Below are 9250 nucleotides of genomic sequence, written 5' to 3' on the forward strand. Positions count from 1 at the left end.
AATAAATTTATTTTGGAAATGATTGTGCGCCGATTATTTTTGAACTTTTCCAATATACTCAATTTTAAATACCAATAATGTCCCAAATTTAATTAGATCATTGATTGAAAATTATTTTTAAATTTGCATCTATGTAATTAAATTTTTTTAAATTTCAACGAAATCTATTCTTTCCGTGCAGAGAGATTTTTTTCAGAAAAAAATTATTGGTTTATATTTTATTACAGTTACTTTGAAATTACTAATTCAATCTTATAAATCATACTTTTCGAGGTAAAAATATTTTACGTGAGTAGATAAAGTAAGTGATCTCATATGTACAAACAGTAGTCAAGTGTTTGATTGCGATGTTATTAAAATGATGATAAGAATGTTTAAACATACACTCTGTACGCGTATTACAATACACATATGTACACCGCATATGATATGTATCTCTTTCTCAGAGCATATTTATAATTTTTTTCATGCTTGATATCTGATCGCGTTAAATAATAACAGACTTGCTTCTTTACAGCGACTAAGAAGAAAAAATAGTTTAAAGCATTGATCGCACTTGTAGATGTTATTGTATCACACTTATCATTCATGTCAAGACAGACACTTTTATTTATGGAGCACAAAGTTTATGAATATAGCTATGTGGTTTAGAAAGAAAAGTTACTACGCTTTGAACTTTTCCTGGTAACTAATTGCCAGTCAGATTCTAAATATGATACGTAAGACCGCATTAATGTTACAATACGACTATTCTGATGAGGAAACGAGGTCTAAGGTGCTATATCTGAACACTCGAGAGTATAAAATCGGATCGTCCTGAGAATTGCCACACTTGCGACAGAGCATAAGATAGATAGTATTATTTCCGTTGTAACGACATAAAAATAGGAACGTTTATGAACTATCGCTATATTTGTTCTTTGACGTACATACAAAGTACGCACATAGTACTTGTCAATCGATGACTCTAGACTCCTAGTACACTATTATTCGCATTTGTCGCGACGTCGATCGACACTGACTCATCGTCGTGAACAGTATCTAAATATAATACATAGAAAACGCGTGTTATCTATTTTGTGTTATTTTTTTTTACAAATCAAAATTTTTAATTTTAAGACACAAATGCACAATACAGCTATTTAAAAATTTGATTTATAATAAATATTAATAAGTATTAAATTCACACAAAGCTTTATCCAAATTTTATTAAAATGTATATATTAAGTGTTGGAATTAATTCGTAGCGTTTTTAATGAAAGAATGTTATTTATTTCACATGAGCATTAAAAAATACATTAATGAAAGTACTTCCCATCACTTGTAAAACGCTACGAATTAATTCCAACACCTAATAGAATATGAATTCTCTTTTATTTACTCTCAACTTTTATATAAAAAATCAAAAGAATTGCAGGTCACTATGGTAAACCACAATTCGACCTAAGCCAGGTCATATATCCGATAAGCGAACGTATCTCTAAAAGTCACACGACCATGTAACTCTCTCTCTCTCTCTCTCCCTCTTCCTTTCTCTTTCTCTCTTTCTGTCTTTTTCTTTTTTCCTTGCCGTGGAATTACGTTTTATTTTCCTATCTACACGTGGACCGTGATAAGGAGAGCTCGTACCTCGTAAAACACGTATGCATAAAAAGCCCTGACCACACCTGGCAGCGGTGATGCAAGGGCGTAAAGATCGCGGCGAGCAACCCATAAACCTGTCGCGCTCGCGTTCAGTTATTGCTTATAAAGTTACGAGACTGACGAGCTCGGACATATGAAAATCCTGGGGTTGGGTGGACAAACCGATGACAGGAATCAGACGAGAACGAATGAAAACGTGTTTGCATGAGCATAGGTATAAAAGAGCGGGCCGTCAATCCGAAACCACTGTGGCCATTATCGGGCAATTTTATATGGAACTTGGTAGTTACGACTCGCGAGCGCGCGGTTCAGGTTCTGCAGTCGTCAAACAACGCAACAACATCCCGCACCATTCTGCGGCACTTGGAATCCGTGCAAACTGAGTGTCGGTACACAGGCGACAACAAAGAGATGTGGCAAAAACGCGTTTCCGAAAAGTGTACTTCTGTGAGCCCAACGGTTACTAAAAAATAGAAACACAATGTAAAAGGGTGTTAATAGTTTTTGTCACGTATGTGCAAACTCGCGATTTTCTGTTTGCCGTTTTTTTTCCGTTAATGAAATTTCCGTATTTTTCTTTTGTACGTAAGAAATATTTATTCACGTTTCTTTCCCGTTCATAATAAGATCCCGCATTATAGTAATAGAATCCTGCATTTTAAAACCGTGAGCGATGGATTTCAGTAAAGGGAAGAGAAGGAATGTCATAAGTCGGCGGCATATGCTTCCTAAGGCAATGCATGTGTAATGCAAGTCAGTCGAATCGCAAGCATTACGCAGCAACTCTCGAACGAAATGCTTCTAATGGATTGACCAACTGACTTGCGTTTTTCGTTTGAAACCTCCTGCGAGTCATTTGAAATCCCATGTAAAAGCTGATGAGTTTAAAGCGCTGTGCGTGTCAGAGTTAAATGCATTCCGCTGACAAGCCATACGCTCTTTCCTACGTGAAGCGTATTGTTGTATAGCATACAACTTGAATTATTATCAATTCCTGTTATGAGTATCGCAATTATAATTTTCATTATGAAATTTTTTAAACATGACGCGTCCACGTAGCTTTAAATTATTAATCACGGAGCTTACGACGCTGCGAACATCCCAAGCATATTTCATTGATATTATTCTGATAATTTGCAATAGTTATGTCAAAAGAAATTATATGTGACTGCGGAAGCGGAGAAGACAAGAAACGAGCAATTATCGTTAAGATCTTAGATAATTATAGTGGAATTACGCGTCTTGCAAACGTAACCATTCTCCAAACGTAACCGGCTCCAGGTCCTTTGATATCAAAGCTGCTGATTGGCCACAAATGCAAGATCAGAGTACGAACGTCGGCGAGGTCGGTATGTGGATCAACCGTGGGTGTCTTGTGCGGTCAGCTCGTTAAGCGTATGAACTACACATCGACTGATTGTGAGTAATCTTCGCCTGCTTATATAGGAAGAGCGATTGACTAATACTCTTTGATGGCAGAATCCTTAACGCAATGTTTAAACGTATCTAGCCGTATTCCGGTACAAATTGCTAATGCCACGATTATGATTTAAGGAAATTAATTTTACCTATTTATTCTTTATATGTATATAATAATTTAGAAAAAATATATAATTATTTTATCTAAATTTTAAGTAACTCTCCATTTATCTAAATTATGTAAAAGGAGAATTACTTAAAAATTACTTCTGCAACAAATAAATTAAAATCCAAATTAAAACTGAGTAAAAAAATAGCTTATAATAATTAATTTAAAAAATAATTATTATAAGCTATTTTTTGCTATGCAGTGTGCATGCGTTCATGCAAAATAATCATACAATTCATGAAAAATAATTCATGAAAAATAATCATACAATTACGAAAATATAATTTTTGCAAGCATTGAATTTTGAACCCATTATTTAATTAGATATAAAACAATCATGTATTATCCAAAATAAAAATTTCAAAGTATTATTTAAATTTTATACAAATCTATTTTTGCTAAGATCTTTAGAGAATATAAATAATTATTTTAGAATGATATATTTTATAAAAAAATGTATAATTATTTTAGATAATACATAATTATCTTATATCTATAATTAAATAATGGGTTCAAAATTCAATGCTTATAAAAACTATATTTTCATAATCGTATGATTATTTTTCAGTAAACTGCATGCGTTCATATAGCAATTATTTTCTTAGTAAAAATAAATTTGTATAAAATTTTAAAATATTATTCAAATTTTATACACATTTATTTTTGCTAAGATCTTTAGAGAATATATATAATTATTTTAGAAAAATATATAATTATTTTATCTCTCTCTCTAAATTTTAAAAAACTCTCCTTTTATCTAAATTATGTAAAAGGAGAATTACATAAAAATTACATCTGTAACAAATAAATTAAAATCCAAATTAAAACTGAGTAAAAAAATAACTAATAATCATTACTTTAAAAAATAATTGCTATCTGAACGCATGCAGTTTGCTGAAAAACAATCATACAATTTTGAAAATATAATTTTTGTAAGCATTGAATTTTGAACCCATTATTTAATTAGATATAAAACAATTATATATTATCTAAAATAATTATACATTTTTTTATAAAGTATATAATTCTAAAATAATTATATATAATATATTCTTTTTAAAGATCTCTCTTAGTAAAAATAAATTTGTTTAAAATTTTAAAATATTTAAATTTTATACAAATTTATTTTTACTAAAATTTTCATTAGAGAATATATATAATTATTTTAGAAAAAATATAGTACTTTATCTAAATTTTTAATAACTCTACTTTTATTTAAAATCTAAATTATGTAAAAAGAAAGTTACTTAAAAATTACTTCAAAATTTTACAAATTTATTTTCGCTAAGATCTTCTTTAAAAAATATATATACAATAATTATTTTAGAGAATATATAATTATCTTAGAGAATATATAATTATTTTATAGAATTACTTTATATAATTATTTTATAGAATATACAATTATTTAAATCATTTTATTTAACAATGATTTAAAAATAATCATTTTTAAATTATTGTCAAATAAAATGATATAAAAATTAGCGAAAAAAGGTTAATATTACACAAATAAAAAATATTTACCGCCAGGTTGCTCCATCAGTGCCCGATGTCTCAGACCTCCACCTCCTCTCAGAATATGCACAGGACACTCGCGTAAAACACTCGCGAATACACTGTAATCGCGCGCGGACTATAACTTGAGTCCAATAACTAGAACGGCACTCGCGAAACGCGCGACGCGACGAACCGGCTGCGGTTCGTTCATTTTCAAGTAAATCGGCGACGTTAGTTTCCCCGTTGGATTTTTACACGAAGAGAATGATTTTACTCAATATCTAAAAATTTATCTAGATATATACATACAGACAATCCGAAAATTTTTAGATATTTGAGAAAAATCATTCTTTTCGTGTAAAATATCCTCTAGGTACTGAGCCCCCTCACCACGTCAAGGTGTACCGTGAAAGGGAAGATAATCTGAAAAATGTAATAAATAGCTATATTACTATGCTATTATTGCAATCGGTTAACTTTTAGAAACGAATACGTCTGCAATCCGTTATCATTGCGAAAAAGTCAAAGCAGATAAAAGGGCTGAATCTTTTATTTAGATAATGTCTGTAAGATATGATTAGAATCTATAAAATAGGCTAGAGATTAACAAAAGGAAGAAATGTTTCTTTTATTAATTGTTCCAAAGTTACGGTTAATTTTTTAACGAAAGATGCACAAAAACAAAAATTAATTAAATTATTAAACTGTATTAATTGTACTGAAAGCAGGAATTGCGACTTTTTTGCATGAGTGTATTCGTATCAACGTTGCTTTTCTATAACTTGTGTGATACCATTCGATACAAACAAGTAGCCATGTCGCATACTGCTCCTTTTTACATTTCTTTTTGAAACATATAATAATCGCAAAAAGTGCTAGGTATAATACGAAATGTTGTATTTTATGATTATTCACATAATACGATTACTATGAATAATTGGTATGAATAATTATTCATAAAGTATAATACAACGTTTCGTATTGTATTAGACATTCTTCGCGAAAAAGATTTCAAAAAGTAATGTGAAAAGAAGCCGCGACACAGCTACGTTGTTTGTACGAGCTTCGGTAAGGGAATAATAACTGCGCGATAACTAGGCGTAAACATGACGCGCCGTTCCGTGCCACCTCGTCCCATCCCCAACCGAAGGTCACGCGCCAACCGTCGAAATACTACGTACTAACGTATGCCTATTATAAAATCAGTAAAATAATATTCATTACGTTTTAATATTCTTCGATGAATATTACACGATGCTTTATTATACGATTTACGTTTTATTTTTTGAATTCGTTACGCACACAATTCTATATCTTAGGCCGGTATTCATAGTCAGGGCTTATATTCAAGACCGTCTTAAATATAATTTTAAGAAGTCACGAATCAGAGATTCGTATTAATGTCTCAAGATATTACTTAAGACAGTCTTGAAATAAGAACGGACTATGAATACCGCCCTTAAATATCTAATTAATATATCTGTAAATGTGTAATATATGATATTTCTATTTATGTCCATTATTATATTTAGTCCAAATTGTTTCATAATTCAAAAAATGTTTGCGTTTATCTTTACTTAAAGAATGTATATTATTAATCTTATTATTAATCTTTATTTGAACGTAAATCGTCAAAGAGAGTAATAAAGATTGAGATATAACTCTGGTACACACCTTAGTTTTGAGCAATATTACTATTTGAGCATCCTTATGTAATTAATTAACAGTTCGCGTTCGTGAATCTCTAATTTTCGTAGATTAATGCGCGAGCGCCTCACGCCACACGTCCGTCTTGCTGCGAAGTCGTCGAGCGAAAAGGATGACGATCGGCCACCGCGCCGCGCCCCCCCTAAGCCTTCGCCTCGCGACCCATCGCTTTTCGTCGCGCGCGACCCCCTTCCCCCCACCCGAGCTTTTCATCGGGTGCTATTTATAGCCTATTTAGGCGTTTGAAAAATATTGAACGGTTAGTACAATTATTCAAGTATTTTATATGATTTTGACAAACGGATATCGCCGTACATTTCGCGTTTTGCTTTGTGGCATCTCGGACACAATCCTATATTACTTGCATGGTTCTCTTAAACGAATTAGTAATTATTCGCGTGAGATATTTTTGATATTTTCAATAATTCTCAATTTTCATAATTCTTTTTAATGATCCATTCTTCAATAAAGATTGATAAAATATTCTACATACGTTTTTGATATAAAGATACATGCAAATTTTCTTAATATCGTGAAACAATTTGTGCTGAATACAGCTTTAGCTAAGAGTACTAAACATCTTGTTAATTATTATTTAATTTTTCAGTTAATAAATTAATTTAAGACACTATTGTAACGCCGATCATGGCTCGATAAAATAACATACGAATTAATTAAAATAAAAAATATAAAATAAGTTTCAGAAACTTATTTAAAATATAAAATCGTAGGAATCTGTAAAAAGAACAGGTACGAAAAACTTGTTTAAAAGATATAAAAATAGGTTCCGGAAACTTACATAAAATATTAAATAAGAAATATTATAAGTCAGAAGTGTATAGTTATTTAAAATAATGAATTAATACTAAATAACGCTTTTAATTTTTTTATTTAAATTACATACATTAATTTTCGTCGCTTTTGCAAGTAAATGAAAATTATTAAACGGTATATAAATTGTTATAACTAAATATAATTAATAAAATAAGGAAACTGTATTTTTTTATACAAAAATGTAAAACTCTCAAAGCAAAAATATTTAAAGGATAAATATGTTTCAATATCTTAAAATTGACATTCAAAACATTTTATAATTGGAATAATGTACATGTTTAAAAAAATATGTTATTATATATATTATATATGAAACATATTATATACAATTTGTTATAAATATCCAACTTTACAAATACTTTCTAAAGATGTCAAAATGTACGTAAGAACCGTTTAATAATTTTCATTTACTTGCAAAAGCGACGAAAATTAATGTATGTAATTTAAATAAAAAAATTAAAAGCGTTATTTAGTATTAATTCATTATTTTAAATAACTATACACTTCTGACTTATTTCTTATTTAATATTTTATATAAGTTTCCGGAACCTATTTTTATACCTTTTATTTTAAACAAGTTTTTCGTACCTGTTCTTTTTACAGATTCCTACAATTTTATATTTTAAATAAGTATTTCTGGAACTTAATTTATATTTTTTATTTTAAATAATTGATATGTTATTTTGTCGAGCCATTATCGACATAAGTTTAAGAAAGAATTTCCGAAACACGGATAATTTGCAATAGTAATAGTGTCTTAAATTAATTTATTACTAGTATGAATAACTGAAAAATTAAATAATGATTAAGAAGATGTTTACTACTCTTAGCTAAAGCTGTATTCGGCACAAATTGTTTCACGATATTAGGAAAATTTGCATTTATCTTTATATAAAGAACATATATATAATATTTTATCAATCTTTATTGAAGAATGAATCATTAAAAAGAATTATGAAAATTGAGAATTATTGAAAATATCAAAAATATCTCACGCGATAATTCGTTTAAGAGAACCATGCAAGTAATATAGGATTGTGCCCGAGATGCCACAAAGCAAAACGCGAAATGTACAGCGATATCCGTTTGTCAAAATCATATAAAATACTTGAATAATTGTACTAACCGTTCAATATTTTTCAAACGCCTAAATAGGCTATAAATGCACCCGGCGAAAAGCTCGGGGGGGGGGAAGGGGGTCGCGAGCGACGAAAAGCGATGGGTCGCGAGGCGAAGGCGGAGGGGGGGTCGCAGCGCGGTGGTCGATCGTCATCCTTTTCGTTCGACGACTTCGCAGCAAGACGGACGTGTGGCGTGAGGCGCTCGCGCATTAATCTACGAAAATTAGAGATTCACGAACGCGAACTGATAATTAATTACATCAGGATGCTCAAATAGTAATATTGCTCAAAACTAAGGTGTGTACCAGAGTTATATCTCAATCTTTATTACTTTCTTTGACGATTTACGTTCAAATAAAGATTAATAATAAGATTAATAATATACATTCTTTAAGTAAAGATAAACGCAAACATTTTTTGAATTATGAAACAATTTGGACTAAATATAATAATGGATATAAATAGAAATATCATATATTACACATTTACAGATATATTAATTAGATATTTAAGGGCGGTATTCATAGTCCATTCTTATTTCAAGACTGTCTTAAGTAATATCTTGAGACATTAATACGAATCTCTGATTCGTGACTTCTTAAAATTATATTTAAGACGGTCTTGAATATAAGCCCTGACTATGAATACCGGCCTAAGATATAGAATTGTGTGCGTAACGAATTCAAAAAATAAAACGTAAATCGTATAATAAAGCATCGTGTAATATTCATCGAAGAATATTAAAACGTAATGAATATTATTTTACTGATTTTATAATAGGCGTACGTTAGTACGTAGTATTTCGACGGTTGGCGCGTGACCTTCGGTTGGGGATGGTACGAGGTGGCACGGAACGGCG

The 9250-nt window shown here is 30.4% G+C and overlaps 1 protein-coding gene across 1 annotated transcript in view; it reads right to left on the minus strand.

Moving 5' to 3' along the window:
• Nucleotides 1-6541, minus strand: part of LOC105143170 (uncharacterized) — a 440192-nt gene extending 433651 nt beyond the window's left edge. Inside the window, exons 1-2 of the mRNA XM_087407269.1 lie at nucleotides 6404-6541; nucleotides 4757-5152 (exon numbers count right to left, since the gene is read on the minus strand). The gene's annotated coding sequence lies outside the window, so the exon portion shown is untranslated. The remainder of the gene's footprint in view (nucleotides 1-4756; nucleotides 5153-6403) is intronic.
• Between the last annotated feature and the right edge of the window lie 2709 nt (nucleotides 6542-9250).

Source organism: Acromyrmex echinatior, chromosome 6 (assembly GCF_024713525.1).
Source record: "Acromyrmex echinatior isolate Ae372 chromosome 6, ASM2471352v2, whole genome shotgun sequence".
Taxonomy (NCBI): Eukaryota; Metazoa; Arthropoda; class Insecta; order Hymenoptera; family Formicidae; genus Acromyrmex; species Acromyrmex echinatior.